Genomic DNA, 21,219 nt, shown 5'->3' on the forward strand with positions numbered 1-21,219 from the left:
ATTAGCATATATTAGCATACGTAATGAATGAAATACCCAGTCATCGAAAATAAATATATTATTAGTTAACACAATATCTGGGCCTGGGGGTTCCATTTAGGAGCTTTTCTTAACTTTGTTTCAATTGCTCTGGCAATTACTTCACCCCATTTCATAATCCTGTACTTTTGAAAAACTTATTCTTTCTTTTACTACTACTATGTATTTGCAAATAAATCCACCAGATCACCAAACCAAAACTAAGAAACAGATACAAGGTAACCCAGGAAGGCGAAGCAATAAAGCTCACTAATGGTGCTCCAAGTAACACACAGAGTTTAATAGGTAAATATAAGTAAAAAACACAGCATAAACGTCACAATTACATTTTTGTTTCTCTAACTTCCACAGATGTGGGCTGTTAAAATCAAAATCTCTATTTATACCTCTATTACATAGTGAGTAACCTATCACAAACATCCTAGTTAGGAGCAATTAATTCCTAGTTTCTTAAAAAAAAAAAACAGATAGAATCACACTGAACCTAATAATTTAATCAGTGTACAAAAATATATATACAACATTCTGAATGCTTAAAAACTTGTCCCCAAATAAATATGTGTTATAAATAACATTGGTGTCAGTCACATTAAGAAATATTAAATATATATTAAAAATATAAAACATCTTTAATACAATATAAAATAACAGAGACATTTGACTGCTGTTTTCAAATACTGTTGACTTCTAGCTCCATCTTGTTGTTCTAAATCAGAAGTGTTAAATAAAAGCCGTAATCAAAGCAGAATAAAAGAACATCTAACTAGCCTTCCATAAATCAATCACTAAAGATATTGTGAACACTCTTTAAATTCAATAAATAAATAAATAAATAATATCCAATGTTATTGCCATAAGAAAACAATATGTGTATATATATATATATATATATATATATATATATATATATATATATATATAGGTGTAAATTTTAAAATGTTAAAAAACTGTTGTAATTAAATAATTGAAATTTTGTTAAAATTCATTTCGTGTGTAAAGTCCTTTCTGTTGATTATGTGAGCAGGTTTAAAGTTTTGCTGACCTTAGCTTCAGAAGGGGGGCTATTGAGATATTTTCATTAAGGCCATGAAATTTGTTGGCTTGTAAAGTTATTTGCCACAAAAGCTCTCTATATTCAATTTTTTCCTCCCATAAGCCACCCCGTCCATCAATACTCACCCTTTCAATAACAAAAAATACGTATTGGGCATTGAGAAATTTCTGCTTATGTTTATATAGCGCATTGGTCTCTTTTTGAACCTGTATGTCATACATATGTTTGGAAATTCTTCTTCTCAATTTATTTTTCCAACATAAAATGCATGACATATCACACATAATGCCAAGTACACCAGGCCTTTAGAATCACAATTATTATATTCCTTTCCTTCTAAAACTATATTCCTACTATCTAAGAAAATAGTTCCCTTATTGGCAATATATGAACATTGTTCTTTTATTCTGCTTTGATTATGGCTTTTATTTAACACTTCTGATTTAGAACCACAAGATGGAGGAAGAGGTCAATAGTATTTGAAAAACAGCAGTCAAATGTTTCTGTTATTTTATATTGTATTAAAGATGTTTTATATTTTTAATATATATTTAATATTTCTTAATGTGACTGTGACAAGTTTTTAAGCATTCAAAATGTTGTATATATGTTTTGTACACTGTTTAAATTATTAGGTTCAGTGTGATTCTACTACCTGTTTTTTTTTAAAGAAATTAGGAATTAATTGTTCCTAATTGGGAAGGTTGTGATAGGTTACTCACTATGTAATGGAGGTATAAATATGTTTTTTGATTTTAACAGCCCACATCTGATGAAGTTAGAGAAACAAAAAGGTAATTGTGATGTTTATGCTTTGTTTTTTAGTTATTTTTACTTACTATCCATTTGGCAACTTTGTTATGTTCCACAGGATCTTTATAGATTTTTCTCCAAAATATATCTATTTCTTTTTTTTCTGGTGGTGGTTCAATTCCTTTTGCATTGTTTCCCATTTCTCTATAAAACGTTTTTTTGGGTCATCAATAAATTGCTTATTTTGTACTTTTCCTTTATATTTATTTGCAAATCTTCTAAGTTGTTCTGCCTGTGCTGATATTTTTAGTTTATTTGCAATATTGCGCAATAGAGCCTGATCTGTTCTGATAGTGCAAATTGCTTTTATCATGTCTACCTTTCTAAATATTTTTGTTGATTTGTTCCCTCTTCTGTACTCTTCTAACAGTTACACTTCTTGTGTTAGTTGTTTTATTGTTTTCTCATTTGATACTTCCATGATGGCATTCAATTTTTCCTCTTCCTTTCCCTTACTACCCTGTGTTTTGTGGTAAGACTTTATCTGTTTTAATTTAGCTGCACAGTAGTATATCCTGTTTACTTCTGTTATATCGCATGAATCTCTATGGACAGCCCTAATTACCATGTTCATTTGTTTTATAAAACTTTTAACTTTTGGGGTTTTATTGACTTTCTATAGTCTATTTCTTTCATTGATCTTAATTTGTCTGTCCATCTCTATTAAATCAAGCAACTCTTTTCTTAGATCATTTTCTTCTAAACCGAGGGCACATTCTTTGTTCTCCATTTCCTATAGGCATTATATAGAAAGTTCCAAAGCATCTTCCTGCGCCACATTGTCTTTGGTTTCACCCTGTCTCATCCGTTTTTCATATGGGAACTCACTGGCCAATCACTCTACAACATTGACTGTATCAGAGTTGCCACAGGTTCTTGTTACTCCCATTGCTGTGCAACTCCAGCTGAACATTTGTACTAGTTTCCTATTGAAGGCTGTAAAGTATCTTCATATGGCAACTGATCAGATGTCTCTCACTCCACTGGTTTCTCCTTAATTTGAGGATCCATTGCTCTGTCCTGCTGTGATGTTTTCTTACACTAATTCCTTCACTTTGCAGGTACTTCATAACCTCAGTTTCTATTTCTTTAACTTCTCAAGTACTAATCCTCTTTTCTACTTGTCCTCTTTGTTTTCTTACTTTTTGTACTGTAAAATTGTCCATGTCTGGATGCTTTTGCCTGTATTTCTCTTCAAATATCATTAGCACTGCTCTTTTTGTATTGATTAGTTTTGCTTTCGCCTTTGCATACATATTATACCATATTAAATCTCTTTTTCTTTCCCATGTCCATATTTCTTCCTCACATGTCTCTTGATCCATACTTTGGGGGGCTTGTTCCATCATGCTGTGATGTAACCTGTATTAGACTTTCTACACTAAATTCTTCACTTCACAAGTATTCCATAACTTCAATGTTTATTTTTTAACTTCTACTTTACTAAACTTCTATTCTGCGTTCCCTCTTTGTGATCTTATTTTTTATTGTGCAATTTTCCATATCTGGATGCCTTTTCCTGCATTTCTCTTGTAACATGTTTGGGGCTGCCTTTTTTGGGTTGATTTATGTGGCTTTCTCATTTGCATAAACATTGCACCATATCAGATCTCTCTTTCTTTCCCATGTCCATATCTCTTTTTTACACCTTTGAAAAGTCTCCAGATTTTACTGTTTATATTTTGCACTTCCTCAGATGTTTCTTTGCTTCTTTTTCTAAACAGATCAAGTTTTTTTTGGTCTGTATAATGGTGTCCATAAATCTGTTGTATTAATGAAAACAAATTTTTATTTGAAACTTCTGACACTCTTTCTTGTGGAAGTATTTTTTCTTTCCTTTAATTTCTCTCTTAATCTTTTTTGTTTATCCACTGTCTGGAAATTCTGGACTTCTTGCATAATAGTAACATTACATCATTTCTTTCGTATTCTCAATAGGCCACTCTATCATCTTTATAGTCCTTTTTTTGGCCTGTCAGTTTTATGATTTTTCTGGATTGCTACTTCCTTCTACAATAGTGGGACCATTCTCCTCCTGGGCCTGACCTAGCTCCATTGCAGGAATGTTTCTCTGTCTTGGTGTACACTGTCATTTTTTCCAGTCCTGGCACCAGTGCACCTACCAGTAATGGGCACTTTTTTATCCTGGGTCTTGTGCACCCAGCTATCTTTTTTATTTTTTAACCTACTTCTGTCCATGATATATGCTATATAATATACTGTTTATATAACAGAGAGTTTGTGAACAACAGAGTCCACCTCATGAAGTTATTCACAAAGACTTGAGGATGAACTCAGTTCCAGCAATACTACTCTCCTTTGCTTGCTGACTTATCATCCCTCCATTCAGAACTCTAAATACATTAGCTGATGTCTTTCCATACTACTGTTGCAGTATTCTTTACAAGAGGAATCTCCTGCCAAGGAAAGCCCCTGCATCTGGCCGGTATACCAAAGCCTTATATTTTATAGATATCATACATCGCATGTATGCTCCCTGCTCAAGGAGTAGGGCATCATTTGTCTGAATGTTCCTTCTTCTGTGTTAGTTACTGAACTGTATTTTAGATAAGCTCCCTTTTGGGGATCCTTTGTTAGCTTTTTCACTTTTATTTTTGTGGTTTATATGTCATTCAGAAAGGGAAAATGTCAGTCGGGGAGGCAGAGTCCCCACAAAAATTGGCATGAGAAACTCTCTCAGTTGGGAATTAACCCCTGCTTTACCAGATGGATAGTCAACTGGCTCACCGATGGGACACATATCACCAAACTGCGTGACTTCACCTTTAGCAAAAGACATCAGTGGCATACCACAGGGTTTTGTGCTAGGTCCTTTACTGTTCAGAATTTTTTCTCAGAATTCAGGCAAACCTGGACTGCCTGTGGCTGACCAAGTTCACTGATTGCAAATTGGGAGCAATCATTGAGTCTCCAATGATGTCAATATACTGCAGACAGGGTTAATACAGACAAATGATTGGTGGCAAAGCCACAGATTAAAGCTAAATGCAAAAAAAGCATTATTATTCCCTTTGGGAAACTGAAATCCCTGCTAATTACATTATTGACAGCACCCACCCTAAGTGTAAACCCAATGATATGTGATCTGGTTACTCAGGTTAATAGCAATCTGAATTTTAACCACCACGTATCCACAGTAGTATGGAAATCCTTCTATGTGGCACATCCTATAAGTAAAGTAATGGAATACAATGTTGCCTTTTGCATGTACCTCACCAGACACCTGCAGCCCTTGGAGAGATCAATGAATTTTCTCACCAAAAAATTACAGGGTACACTAAACAAGTCTTATGCAGAAAGACTGAAAGCCCTGTCACTGTATTTTGTCTCCTGCAGGTTGCTAAGGAGTGACCTGAGCCTGGCCTACAGGGCAGTCTCTGATGGATTCCCTGATGGAAATGCTACACATTTGTAAATCAAAATGCATGAGGTTCACTCACTCCATGGATCCTAACCTAGCCTCTGACATGAACAGGTCATGCTGAAGAGATAGATATGTGTCCCAGATATTGCCAATTCTCTGGAACAAGCTTCCAATTCACATGAAACAGAGCCCCTCCCTGACCCTCTTCAAACGCAACTTAGATCAATGGATGGGTAACTGCAGATTCACTCCTGGTGTGGTGCCCTTATCCATCCTGGACAGAGAAAGTCAGTATTAACTACCACTACCTTTACCTCTGCGAATTTCTTTCACCTAACCACCGACAACTGGAGCAACTTGGGATAAATATGGCTAGGCTTCAAAGGCTCTGGAGCCATTAGCATAGTAATGTCCTGTGAACCTATGAATGAGCAGTGTTTCTTCTGATTGGATGCTTCTCATGACCATGCAGTGTTCTGTCTGCCAGGCTTTTATTTTCCTAAGAACCTACATGGTCATCTATTCTCCTCGTCGATTTACCTGGAGAACCAGCATCTTAAATTTTTGTGTCACGGTGGGAATCTTCCCATCATGAAGGTCAGCCACCTACCATAAAATGGCTAAAATACTCAGGTCTGATTCAGATGCTGTCCTGCCTCCTCCAGACATCTCTCTTGAGGCTGGTGAAAGCCCAGAGAAATGCCTGGTTGTTGTTTTGGATTCCTCTGCTGCATAGATCTGACTTCTCGCATGTCTTCTGAGGCTCTGCACATGTCCACTCCAGATCTTGAGGGGGTACCTCGGCTGAATATTTCTGAAGGATCAAGGGGCATACTGCAAATTGTAGTTCTGCAAGAGATTCCTACTGCATTGGTTGAGTATAGGCAAGGTTTTGAACCTCCTATAGCTTTTAGGACAGACATCCCTCAAAAGAAAAAAACAGAGAACTTGTTTCCCCTGCTAATAAAGATCCCCAGTGTAAATGGCAGGATTTATCTAGGGGTTGTTTAATGCCTTAATGGTCTTAAAATCTCTCCAAAGAGTTTATGTGCCTGCTCTTCCTTGGTCATCTACTCCTCTTAAGAGGCCCAGAGAGCCAGACACCTTTGAGGATTTGGATTCTGGGGGAGGAGTCTTTGGCATATTCTTCTCAAATCCCTTCTCTTTTGGATTATGGATCTGAGAAGGAAAATTCTAATAGTCCAGACTGTCCCTAAGAAGAATTCTGCTTTGGGAACACCATTTCTCACTTGATGGAATATTTCAAATGGGACTGTTTTCAGGTTTCTGATAATCAAAAGAGGTATTATGAACTCCTCCAGGTGGAATCTTCTAAGCCCTCTGCTGTACCTCCAGTCTTGGCTGCCCTTCTAGATACCTTTTCAGCAGCCTCTATGAAATCTGATTCTCAACCACCAGACCCTAAGAAACCTAATAGATTTTACAAGGTACCTGTTGACTGTAAGTTCTTGTACAAATGTCCTTCTGCTGATCCTTATGTAGCATCTGTCTTATCCGAAAAAACTTATAAACTTCTGTCATCTACTAATCTACTTCCTACAGAGAAGGACAGTAGAGTTATGGAGTGTTTATGCAAAAAGGTGTATACTGCAGCCACCCTGGCTTTTTAGGCTATTAATTACCAGACCCATATGACTAGGTGTGTTTTAGCCCTTTCAGGCTATCTCTGACCACCCTGATTCAGAAGGGAAGGTCTTGGCACTTTCTTTACTGGGTGCTACATCTCAAGTGGCTCACCACTCTATTAAATGCAATTCTGATGCACCTTATGCCTCCTCTAGGGTTGCTACTTTTGGTCCTGTTTTGAGATGTTACTCTTGGCTTCATCTCCAGCCTTTATCTGATGATATGAAGGCTGAATTGTTGAATGCTCCTCTTGGTAATAAGAACCTTTGTTGTTCTGCTGTTGCTGAACTTTTTAACTCCCTCCAGGGAGGATCTGAAACATATTTTTGTGTCTCCTATCCTTAAGTTTCAGAGCAATTATTCCTCCGAATCTGCTTTGATACTCAGGCTTGCCTGCATCCTAAAGGTAAGAAAAATGATAGGTGTGTTCCTCCTGCTACGTCTACTCAAGCTCGTACTTCTCAGAATCCTCCATTTTAAGACAAGTCAGATTCTATCTAACAGTTTGCTTCCCGTTTCCTTGGGTTAGGTTTCCTTATCCCTTCATATTTCCCTGCCCTTTCCCAATTGGTTAAGGGTCATTCAAGATTCTTGAGTTCTGTCCATCTTCTGCCAGGGATACTTCATGGTGTGGAAACCTCTTCTTCATTTTCTGGGCATCCCTCAACCTCCTCAGGAACAGTTTCCTTTTTTCCCAGAATTGCTTTAGGGTCTTCTGACTCAGGGCACTATTCAGGTTGTGCCTACTGCCTAGAAAGGGAAAGTGTTTTATTCCAGGATTTTTCTGGTACGCAGGAAGGAGGGTACCTGTACTGGACCTTTCTCAGCTCAGCACCTTTCTGAATGTCCCTTCCTTTTCAATGTTGTCCCTTCAGTCCTTGTTTCTTCTTCTTCTTCATCCCCAGGCTTTCTTAGTATCCCTGGACCTCAAGGATGCTTATTTTCTCATCCCAATGTATCCCCTTTTCAGGAAGTTTTTATGTTTCTCCATTTCTTCCTTGCATTTTTAGTTCTCTTCTTTGCCATTTGGTCTCTCTGCTGCCCCAAGGGGATTCACCAAATACCTCACTCCTGTCACTGCCTTTTGCAGAATGAGAGGAGTTCAGATCTTTCCTTATCTGGATGATCTACACATTCAAGCTTCCTCCCATGAAGTCTTGCTTCAGCACCTTCAGTTTTTGGTTTGTCTCTTACAAAGCCTGTGGTTTGCCATAATATTTCAGGAGTTTCTTTTGATTCCTTCTCAGGATCATGTGTTTCTTGGTTGCAAGATCCAGACTATTCCGATGCTGGCATCCCTGCCTCCACCCAAGGCTCTCTCTCTAGTCCCTTTTTTTCAGTCTTTTATTCCTCTGGTTTCAATCACGACCAGGGATTTTCTCAGGGTTCTGGAATCCATGGCCTCCAATATTCCTATGCTACCTCTGGACAGCCTCCATAAAAAAAGCTACAGTGGTTCCTAAAGTCACTGTGGCTTCAACACTGTCATCCACTGTTTTTTTTTTGTTTGCTTCCTCTCCTTCCATGTCTCAAACTTGGCTTTCTCTCAACCAAGGACTTCCCTTTCAACCCCCAATCACTTCTTATGAACTCTTTTGGGATGCCTCAGACAAGTGGTGGGGATCTTTCTTTGGTTCCCTCAAGATCCAAGGTCTCTTGCCTCCTCATCAGAAGTCAGATCACATCAACACAAAGGAGACAAGAGCTCTCCTTTTTGCTCTTCACAGACTTTCCATTCCCTGTTTCATCCAAGGCCTCTCAAAATCTTCACAGACAATACCACAGTGATGTGGTATATCAACAAGTGTGGGGGGGGCATAGTCCCACCTTCTTTGCAGACTGGCTGTTCAGGTTGCAGACTCTTTGAGCAGGTTCAGTACCCAGGCTCACAAATGGATGTTTCAAAGACATATGTTTCTGGACCTTGTCCATTAGTGGGTTACTCCACAGGTAGATCTTTTTGTCTTCCCATTGAACAGATATTGTCCTCTTTTTTGTACAAGAGTCCCAAGTCTTCTGACTTGGAAGGTGGACACTATCTTTTCCTTGGAAGGGGATGTTCTCTACACCTTCCCTTACCTTCCTCTGACTTAGAGGGTCCTGCTCAATATAAAGCAAGACTCCCCCAAACTCTTGCTAGTGACTCCCTTATGGCCCAGACAGCATTGGTTCCCCCTTCATCTTCATTTATCCGGGGAAGTCACCATAAGTTACCTCACAGAGTGGACCTTCTCACACAAACCAAAGGGTCTCTGATCCATCCCCACGTGTCCACTATTGAACTGACACTGTGGGTGATAGGATTTTGATCCCGTTTAGGCACCTTTTTTTTCTGAGGACATGTTTAGTGTTTTGCAGGATGCCAGGATACCCACTACCAAGGAATCATACTTGTCCAAATGGAAGATATTTCTGTCTGGTGCCTTTCTCATAACCAGGATCCATTTTCTGTGGGGATCTCTCTGGTTCTCTGTTATTTGTGTGAATTGCTCCATGCTAGGTTAGCATATTCTTCTGTTAAAGCTCACTTCTCAGCAATTTTCATTTGTCTGCCATTAGCTCCTCCTCTTGCCTCTAGGTTTGAGGTCAAGCAATTTATGAAAGCCATCTTTCATATCAGGCCTCATAGGAATCCTCTTCCACCTGCCTGGGACCTCAATTTTGTTCTTGAAAAATTGGCTCAAGCTTCTTATGAGCCTGCTGCATCAACTTCCTTGCAACATTGTACTTGGAAGGACTGTTCTTCTTTTGGCCCTTACTTCAGCCAAGAGAGTGCCTAAACTCCAAGATCTTATGGCTGTTCCTCCTTTTTGTTTTTTCATAGGGACAGTGTGTCTCTTTCTACTAATTATTCTTTAATGCCCAAGGGGGTTAATGAGTTGTCTCTTAATCAGCCTATTAATTTGCCCTCCTTTTTTTCTTCTCTGCTGTCTGATAGTCAGAAGGCTCTTAACACTTTGGATTTGCATAGACAGCTCAGACATTATTTGGATAAGACTAAGGCAATTTGTAAGCCTGAGCAACTTTCTGTTTCTTTTCATCCTAGCTTTGGCTGTTTCTAAGCAAACCATTTCCTCCTGGATCTCTAAGACCATTTTTTTGTTACTCCTTTCATGGAAAATGTCTTTCTACCTCTGTAAAGTCTCATTCTACTAGAGTTGTTGCTTCCTGTAGTGTTTTTTTAAAAGGTTTGGATAGCAGTTCCACCCTTGAAGCTGCTACTTGGACTGCTGTGCATACCTTCACTAAGCATTACAAATTTCCTCTTGAGATTTTGTACTCTCCCTACTGTAAGGAATACTGCAACCATGATATGGAAGGACACAGTACAGTTGTGTAAAATCTTACCATAAAGTAGATGCTGTTCCCTTCATTGTTGCAGTATTCACTCCCTCTCTACCCCTTCTGTTCTTTTCTTGTCCTTCTGTCTTTTTGGCCTGGAATTCTTTTCTTTTTCTCCTTCTGGATGCACATGTTCCTCCTAGTTCCTTGGAATGATTTTTCATCCTAGGACTTTTCCTTTCTGAGATATGTGCATTCATACTTCACCTTTATGCCCTATGCCTTGAGTGACCAGCTTACATGTGACGTACTTCGTCTATAAAATCTAAGGCTTTGGTATACTGGCCAGACATCAGGGCTACCCTTTGCAGGAGATCGTTTCTTAAGGAATACTGCAAAAGTGAAGAGAAGGACATCTACTGTTATGGTAATATTTTACACAACTATACATTACTGTATGTTATTTTTCTATTCAAAAATTAGCTAATTTATGTTAATTTCTTTCTTGTTTTATTGTGTTGAAATTCTGTGTTTGTGTAAGAAATATTTGAAAATATTTAAAAATCGTGAAAATCAGCTCATGTATAGATGTTTTTATCCTGCAGTTATGAATGTACCTAATGCATAACTTAAATGTGGAGCTTTTCTCCATGGGTCTCCTCTGAAAATGGATTTTACCCAGTTGGACTTTTCCCAGTCAGCAAAGACAAATAAATAAATAAATATTACATCTCTGCAGTTCATTTAAATATAGAAGACAATAAATGTTGGCTCTTTAAATGTCAGTTTAATGCATTCATGTGGAATATATGAATCTCTTCAGGAATATGCAATGAGAGAAGGCACATACAAACCAAAGTTATATGAGGGAGAGGGCAACAAAATAGTTTCTGACTTGCAGTATACATTAGTAGTTTATGGAGAAAACTAGAAAAGTCCTGGATATCAAAGGAATATTGATGGACGTTTCAGTGCAAGACAGGCATGAGAAACTCCCATATGAGAAAAGTAGATAACCCAAGTCTTTCCCTGTGGGCTTAGTTTCTCGTAACAGTTAGTCCTTGACTGCTTCCTTCATAGCAGGAGACCTACGTTTGTTAGAAACATGTACAAGGCAAGCATGTTACTAGTCCTAAGACATTTGGTTTGAATGGGCAAAGCGCTAAATAATTTGAGCTCAGTATTTTCCCTCTCTGTTTCTTTCCATTCATTCTTTTTTTTTTTTTTGCCATGGCTCAGAAGTCAATGTTTAGGGCCTTACAGTATTCAGGAAAGATTCTGTATATGAGTCCACTCTTACATGGAAAAAAAAAACAACTCATCAACAGCAAGGATGTTCCATCAGTTATTGTTTAATTTATCTATCTTTGAAGTGACACATTGTAACAAATAGTATCAACATCTTAGGCCACCTTCATACTAAGCCCACAATAGGTTTATACTTAAATCAGCATATTTGGTGGAGCATGGTGATTTTCCCATGGGCTCATATAAATAAGAGCTTGATGATCTCAAGATACTGGTTTAACACTGACATTCAGTTTTGCCCATTTTAAGCAGTCTATAACTTTTAGTGACAGTCTACAGTCATAATGGTTAAGGTCTTCACTCCCATCCACAAGGTACAAGGTTCAATCCTGGCCTCAGACTAATGCCTGTATGGAATTTGTATTTTTTCCCCTGTGTCTCTCATAGGTTCATAGGTTCATAGGTTCATAGGTTGGTACTAGGCTATTGGCCCTAGGGCCTATACAAGCCTAGCCATAACAATTCCCTGGATATTTCTTCATACAGTATTTACTTCCCCGGGGTGAATTTCCTATCTCCCATCCAATCGTCAAAGTTCCTTTTGAAGAGAGCCAAGGAGGCGCTCTGCTTGACATGTATGGGCAGTCTATTTCAGAGTATGGGGAGTCTCTGGGGCAGGAACCTATCCCTCCAGCATGTTTTGTTCATTGTGATGACAAGGTTTAGATCCCTGGAGCATGTGGCTCTGAAGGATTGGGATTTCTTTAAGTGGAGCATGTCCAATAGCTCAGGGTTTGACATGGCCTTGTATGTTAAGCAGAGATCGTCTCTGAATAGACGATATGCCACAGAGTATAGCTGGAGTTATTTTAAATGATCCGCATAGGGCATCTGCTTTAGGCCTGTGATTCTTTTAGTGAAGTATTTCTGCGGCCTTTCAACCTGTTGCAGATGTCTTGTGAGGTACATACCAAATGGGTTCTTCCCACCTCCCAAAAACATGTTCAGGTTTCCACCTCAAACTTACCCAGGAATGGAGTTGTGTGCAGCAGCACAGACTCTAGATTGTGCATATAGGGGGAAAAGTTGTATAGATCAACCACTCTAGGCATCAATAAGTGAACAGGGACTCTGCACCATGTCAATGCTAGACACGCGATGTAAAAATTGCCTTTTGGTGATTTGATCATGTTAACTAATATCATCAAATGAGCATTAGTATTTGCAAGTGATTAGTGGGATGAGAACCTGGCCTATGCTAGGGTCCCATCCTAATGGTGAAAGGGGTGTATGTGCCCTTATTGGTCAGTGCGTTCCTGATATAAAGACCAGCAGTCATAGGTCAATGCGCTACTTGCTGGCTGGTATCCAGTTGCTCAGCTTGAGTTCCTGAGATAGCTGTGTTCAGCAAAAGTTGAATGTAAAATGAATCAGCCTGCCAAACATGAACTAAGAATTCCTCCACTCAGTGTAGGTTCCCTGACAAGACACAGTTAGAAAGTGGATGACATAATGTTAAGGAGGAAGCTAGACATTCAATGTATGCAGGAAACAAGATGACAGGGCAGTGAAGCAAAGCCACTTGCCTTGGGATTCAGAATCTACTACTTAGGAGGAGAACAGACTAGAAATGGTGTGGAAATTGTGATGAAGAGACACTTCAGAGACAGTGAGGGATGCCATCAAAAATCAAGATCACATACAAAACTGGCCAACATGTAACTCAGGAAGATTTTCTCCTAGTAAGGAAGGGGCACTGGGGTAGATTCAGAGACTGCAAAGTCATCCCCTGTGAAATAGTTGGCCAACAGCATAAACCACTGGATGCCACAGTCAACACAAGCAGTGGTCAGAGAAGGATCTAAGGTCAACAGAGACCAGGCTGAAGACCTGGAAGTTGACTGGAGAGAAAGCACAACAGTTCAAATAATTATTCATGGCTCTAGCACCTCAGGAAGAAAAGGAGCTAGATGGAGTTGAAGAAGAATGGCAGTGCCTCAAAACAGCATGTTTGAGGACTATAGAACAGATACGTGGCTGTTCCAGGTATGAAAATAAGATACATAAGAAATGCTGGTATGGAGGAGTACAGCAAAAAGTGGGAGATATAAAAAATGGACCAGACTAGGAAGAAATACTGGTTGGCTAACAAAGAGGCTAAGAGGAGTTGTAGTGGCAAAGAACACTAGAGGGACTCTACCAACTTCTGGAAAGTGTATCAGTAGATGACATAAAGAAACTCTACCAGGCCACAAGGCAAAGACACAAAGGTAAAGAAGATAGTCAGACACAATTCATAAGGAATGCCAGCACCAACCTGCTCACTGGTTAACAGAAAATCAAAGCTAGAGGGAAGGAGTACTTCTAGCAGCATCTGAGTGAAGAAAACCCCACAGAAGCTGTACTGCCCCCGATACAGCCTACAAAGAAAGAGGAGGAGGAGCCCACCCTAGAACTAAGAACAGCAGTGAGGAAAATGAAGTCAGGGAATGCAGCAGGCTCACATGAAGTCACAGCAGCTATGATATTGATGAGTGAGACTAAATGGCTCCTGAGTATGATAATGTTGAGTGAGATAGGGGAGCAGTGGCTCCTGAAGGCAATCATAGCAGTATGGTGAGAAAGACGTATCTCAGATGGTGAAAGTAAACATACTAGTGCCAGTTCATTAACAAAGGGGGCATTCACAACTGTGGGCAGTACAGGGGTGTCAAACTCCTGCCACACCGCATGAATGTCCTGGAGAGGGTGATTGATAAATGAATATGCAGAGTATTAGAAAGTAAGATGCGAGATGAATAGTCTGGATTCAGATCAGAATGTAGCACAACTGACCCAATGTTTGAAGTGAAAAAAATGGTTGAGAAGAAGCTAGAGAAAATTAAAGTGCCCAACTGGCCGTTCCTATACTTGTGAGAAAGCATATGACAAGGTCCCAAGAAAGCTGATTTAGGCAGTCCTGTGTTGATTCAAAGTCCCAGAAACATAGGTAGAATTAGTGCAGGCTATGTACAAGCACCAAGTGACTGAAATACAAACAGAGATCAGACTGTGATTTTCTCAGTGGGAGTGAGTGTGCATCAGGGTTCAGTTCTATGGCAACAATTGGGGGAAATCAGAAGAGGCTGAAAAATTAGATAGAAGGTAAAATAATGGGACAGGTTAACACCTTCAGGCATCTGTAGGGGTTGCTGAAGAGAAGGGAAGTCTGAATGAGAAGGTCACAGCTAGAATCAGAGGGGCTGCAGCCAAATGGCACAGAGTATAATTGGTAGTGTATGACAGATGAATGCCAAAGAAGCTGTAAATTAAGGTGTACAAAACAGTGGTGTGAACAGTACTACTGTATGGTACAGAAAACTTGGCAGTAAAGCAGAGTTGAGGAGGCTAAAGGTGATGGAGATGAAGTGCCTGAGATGGGTGGTAGGATGCATACTGTGGGACAGATGAAGAAATTAGGACATCAGAAAAGAGGCCAAAGTGGCTCCAATTGCAAAGAATATCAAAGAGAATAGATTACAGTGGGTCAGGCGCACGTGCAGAGAAACAGAAGAAAATCTTTTGAAGATGATTTGGGACAGAGAAGAAGAAGGCAAAAGGAAACAAGGGCATCTGGGAAAATGGTGGTTGGAGTGGGTAAGAGGAGAAGACCTGCGACAGTCAGGCATAACTGTTGAAGGTAGGAGAGCAATACTAAATAGTCAGAGATAGAGACATTTGACACAACACCCTGATGCCATGTAGAAAATGGGAAAATGGGGTTGATGATGATGGCGATGTTCAGATATGAAAGGGATAAGAAATCAATATGTTGTTATAAAATAACTGGCTAAGAGAGTGATTCAAATTTGCCATCTTTATTTCCTCATAAACTATAAATGTATGCATAATTTAAACCACATATATGAACACTACCTGTTTCACAGACTGTATATTGCCTAGGCCTACAAGTTTATCCAGATTAATATATTTATAAAGAGAAACATTGACTAGAATTGTACTTTAATAAAGCATAATATCTCAATTACCAAACTTTAAATAGTTAAAAAAACGCCCAAAAGATACCACCTGATCAATTAATGTTCAATTAAAATTTAAAAATATATGTACTTATACAATGTGGTATTCCTAAATGAAACAAAAATAATAAAAAACTCAATTGTAATAGTATTTATAATATAAAAATGCACCATATAACTTATTTAACTAATAAATGTATACATTTACATACCTAAATTTATAATTAATATAATGACCTGTTGTCCTTTTAACATTATTATTGCACATAGAGGTTAAATTGATATACCTGGTAATGCATATTGTGATACCTAGTGTCCTAATGAATGTGAATTTAAAATATACAATAAATACATACATAAATTACAATAATGTTCAAAAGAACTTTCCTATGACAACAATGTTAAACCATTAAAAGAGGTTTAGTGGGGATGAGTTCATTAATACCTGGGTAGCTGGCAGCACTGAGCCTGATCTGCCACTTAATCTCTCTTTCCCCCAGTATCGCTTTTATATTGCCTCCCCTAGGATTACTTTTGACCACTTCCAGTATTGCAAATTTGAATGTTTCACAGCCTTGGCTGTCTTCTATATGCCTTGACAATGCATTTTTCTTGTCTTTTTTCTTGATACAATATAAGTGGTCATAAATCTTATTTCGGAGCCTTCTGTCCATTTTTCCTACTTAAAAACTGGGACAGGAGATGCACTTCCCCAGGTATACCACATACTGCGATTGACAATTTCCTCTTCTAAAGATTATGGTACTTTTTAGGCTATTCTCCAGAATAATCTTGTCTTCTAACAAAATATTCGAACATTGATTGCAATGTCCACATTGTCTGGTCCCTATTGGCCTCTTCTTCCCATAATTATTACAATTGTTAGTTCTTATTTCTATCATTCTTTTAAGGTTCTTCCCTGTTTTATAAACAAAAGTTGGTCTATCCCCTATCTTTTCACATATCCCCTCATCGCTCGTGAGAATGTTCCAGTTGGTGTCCATAATATTTCTAACCTCCCCAACATGTTGTCCATACTCAAGTATGTATGCTTTTTGATACATCTTATTGGCAGATATTAGTTGTCTATCACAACGTAAATTATATTCTTTCCCCAGTAATGGTGGGTACTTATTCCCCCATTCCTTTATTACATATTCAGTGACGTCTTTGACTAAATATTCCGGGTATCCCCTCTGACTAAACAAATTCCCTATAAATTTGATTTCCTCCACCATATCGTCCCTTCTGGACGTCATCCTAGCTGCCCTTATACACTGACCTTTTAAGATACTTTTTTTCTGTGCATTGGGATGGTTACTAGAAAATTCCAAATAAGCGTTACAAAAAGTTACTTTCCTGTATATTTTTGATTGAAAAGTATTTCCATCACTAAAAATGAAGGTGTCAAGATAGTTAATTCCCGTCCTACTACTATTATATGTGAACTCCAAATATGGTGTACTTCCATTGATATATTGTATAAATCTATCCAGGGCTGCTTCATCTCCCTTCCATAACACAAACAGATCATCCAAAAATCTCACATAGCAACCTATATACTCCATCCAAGATGAGTGTAGTATGTATTGTTCCTCCCAATCCAACAAAACCAGATTTGCATATATGGGGGCACATGCCGCCCCCATGTCCACAGCAGAAATCTGTTTGTAATACTCTCCTTCGAAGAAGATGTAGTTGTTGTCTAGAACAATATTCATAAATTCAGATATAAGTTCCACCTGTTCTTTGTCCAATTGACTGTATTTGTTCAAACTATTTATAAATCTAGTCACCCCATCAATACGAGGTATACACGTAAATAGCTCTTTAACATCTATAGTGACAAATGTCAAATTCTCCTCCCATAATTCTTTCTTAAACATGCTAAGAAATTCCCAGGAATCTTTGACTAAATGTGATACCCTATAATATATGTGTTTTGACCAATGGTCTATTACCTTACCAAAGGGAAATGTTTTACTTCGACTTCCTGAAATAATAGGTCTGAAGGGGGGATTGTTAACATTCTTGTGTACTTTGGGTATCCCAACAATGGTGGCCAAGGTGGGATATTCAACTTTCAAAAATCTATATAAATCAATATCGAGTCGTTCATCCAGTACGAACTCCTCTAAATATAAATCAATCCTACTGTGTGCTATGTTGATTTGATTGATGGAGGATACCTCATATTGTTCAGACATGTGAAGTATACCAAACATTTTCTGTATGTATTCATCTGTGTCATACAACACCACCCCACCCCCTTTATCGGGTGTCATAATTCTGATGTTATATGTTTCACAAATGGTCCTGAGGACCCTGTCATCTGCAGAGCTCCAATTACTATAACATCCATTTTTCTGAACCTTACCATATAGTTCATATATTTTCTTACTAACTACTTTTTCAAATGTATTTAAAGTACTATGCATAGGTGGAGTGAATGTACTTTTTTTCTTTAATTCCTTATTGTTTATGTCACCATGACCAATTCCCTGGAAAAATACCCCCAAATTTAACTTCCTCATATACAATTTCAACTCAACCAATCTGTCCACCACATCAAATTTTCTCTTGGGAATGTATTTCCTACCCTTAGAAAACAGGGAAAAATATTCCTTTTCAATGGGATATTGTGTATAGTTGTATATTTTAAGTTTGGTAATTGAGCTGTTATTTGTTCTGATGAAATCTATGATTGTTAGATGAAAGCGTTCAACAGTATTTGTATTTCACTACAATAAATCAGTGTTTTGTTACATCGTGGATCGTGGCTTTTTGTTCTGGGGAATACATTTTGGTTCATGTATATTTCTTGAGTTGGTTTTCCCTGGAAGCGTTTTGTTGGTATTGGTGTATTGGCCATGGATTCCATGGGGGATATTTCCACTACGTTCTCCCCAGTCAGGAGGGACGAGGTAGACAAAATTCATTCAGAATTAGTTATTCTGAAAGGGGAGATCACCCGTCTTTTGGATCTAATGACACCGCCTGTTTCTAACAATGTACCGGAAGGGACTGTTTCACCACGCTCCAATGCAGGAAGTGGAAGTTCAGATGAAATACTGAACGGGCAAAGAGCTAAGATGATCAAATCTACGCTAAATAACGGATCCTCTCATGGGAACGCTGCCTACAACAGCAAGGCTGGTATATTCAATTTATCGAATGTGTCGGGTGACGTTTCGGAGGACGTTTATATATTATCTGGGGCCAAACCCAAGCGTACATTACCTACCAGGACTTACTCAATGATAGCAGGCTCGAAGGAGGTATCAGAGAACACCAAGGGACTGTGTGGTAGACATTCAATACTGGACAATGGTAATAACAATAACTTTCATAAAATACATGATTTGGATAAATTCATGGAATTGCCATATGATTTTAGTAATGTTGGTAAAAATATGGACCAGCCAAAAGTTAAAATTGATTGTGGTTCTATAAAAGACATGATATTTTGTTTTGGTAAGAAGCTTAATAGTATCAAAGCTTTACAGATGGATAATCTATACCTACGCCAGTGTATAGATAGTGGAATTGTACCTATGGGTTTATGTTTTTTTAAACAGCCCTTAGGAATTGATCTTAACAACACCAACATATGGGCTTGTAATAAAATGTTTGATTGTTTTGGAATTCAATTTATAGAATTTATAATTTCATGTAATGATAGTAAAATCAGTTTGTTATTGAAAGATGTTGAAGAACTTAACATTTCTATTACCCATGATTTATTATACCCACAATGGGAGCGATTACATGTTAAACAATATCAGTATGCAGACAGTAATTGTAAAAAAATGTTTGACAGGAAGTGTAACAAATTTTTAAGGGATATGAAGCAATACCAGAATCACACTGCATACAAATGGAACAGGAATAGGAACATTTATGAGAAAAATGAATTTGGATTCACTAGAGGAGGACACAACAGAGTGGAAACCAGGAAGGAACATAACTGGGGGAATTACAATGAGAATGATTTTTTAGATGGGGAGTTACCTGCCAAGGGGAATCGCAGATGGGAGAATCAGGAATGGAGACAAGGGGAGAGGGTGAGACATCACTCCTATTGGGAGCAGCGAGACAAGTAGAGGCTAATTGTGTATCTATTGTTACAGAGGGAGTCATGCACAGTTTAGGGGACTACAAAATATACAACTATACACAATATCCCATTGAAAAGGAATATTTTTCCCTGTTTTCTAAGGGTATGAAATACATTCCCAAGAGAAAATTTGATGTGGTGGACACATTGGTTGAGTTGAAATTGTATATGAGGAAGTTAAATTTGGGGGTATTTTTCCAGGGAATTGGTCATGGTGACATAAACAATAAGGAAGTAAAGAAAAAAAGTACATTCACTCCACCTATGCATAGTACTTTAAATACATTTGAAAAAGCAGTTAGTAAGAAAATATATGAACTATATGGTAAGGTTCAGAAAAATGGATGTTATAGTAATTGGAGCTCTGCAGATGACAGGGTCCTCAGGACCATTTGTCAAACATATAACATCAGAATTATGACACCCGATAAAGGGGGTGGGGTGGTGTTGTATGACACAGATGAATACATACAGAAAATGTTTGATATACTTCACATGTCTGAACAATATGAGGTATCCTCCATCAATCAAATCAACATAGCACACAGAAGGATTGATTTATATTTAGAGGAGTTCTTACTGGATGAACGACTCGATATTGATTGATATAGATTTTTGAAAGTTGAATATCCCATCTTGGCCACCATTGTTGGGATACCCAAAGTACACAAGAATGTTAACAATCCCCCCTTCAGACCTATTATTTCAGGAAGTCGAAGTAAAACATTTCCCTTTGGTAAGGTAATAGACCATTGGTCAAAACACATATATTCTAGGGTATCATATTTAGTCAAAGATTCCTGGGAATTTCTTAGCATGTTTAAGAAAGAATTATGGGAGGAGAATTTGACATTTGTCACTATAGATGTTAAAGAGCTATTTACGTGTATACCTCGTATTGATGGGGTGACTAGATTTATAAATAGTTTGAACAAATACAGTCAATTGGACAAAGAACAGGTGGAACTTATATCTGAATTTATGAATATTGTTCTAGACAACAACTACATCTTCTTCGAAGGAGAGTATTACAAACAGATTTCTGGTGTGGCCATGGGGACGGCATGTGCCCCCATATATGCAAATATGGTTTTGTTGGATTGGGAGGAACAATACATACTACACTCATCTTGGATGGAGTATATAGGTTGCTATGTGAGATTTTTGGATGATCTGTTTGTGTTATGGAAGGGAGATGAAGCAGCCCTGTTTAGATTTATACAATATATCAATGGAAGTACACCATATTTGGAGTTCACGTATAATAGTAGTAGGACGGGAATTAACTATCTTGACACCTTCATTTTTAGTGATGGAAATACTTTTCAATCAAAAATATACAGGAAAGAAACTTTTTGCAATGCTTATTTGGAATTTTCTAGTAACCATCCCAATGCACAGAAAAAAAGTATCTTAAAAGGTCAGTGTATAAGGGCAGCTAGGATGACGTCCAGAAGGGACGATATGGTGGAGGAAATCAAATTTATAGGGAATTTGTTTAGTCAGAGGGGATACCCGGAATATTTAGTCAGAGATGTCACTGAATATGTAATAAAGGAATGGGGGAATAAGTACCCACTATTACTGGGGAAAGAATATAATTTACATTGTGATA

The sequence above is a fragment of the Protopterus annectens genome, chromosome 2.part0 (assembly GCF_019279795.1).
Source record: "Protopterus annectens isolate FY-2018-M chromosome 2.part0, PAN1.0, whole genome shotgun sequence".
NCBI classification, from domain to species: Eukaryota; Metazoa; Chordata; order Ceratodontiformes; family Protopteridae; genus Protopterus; species Protopterus annectens.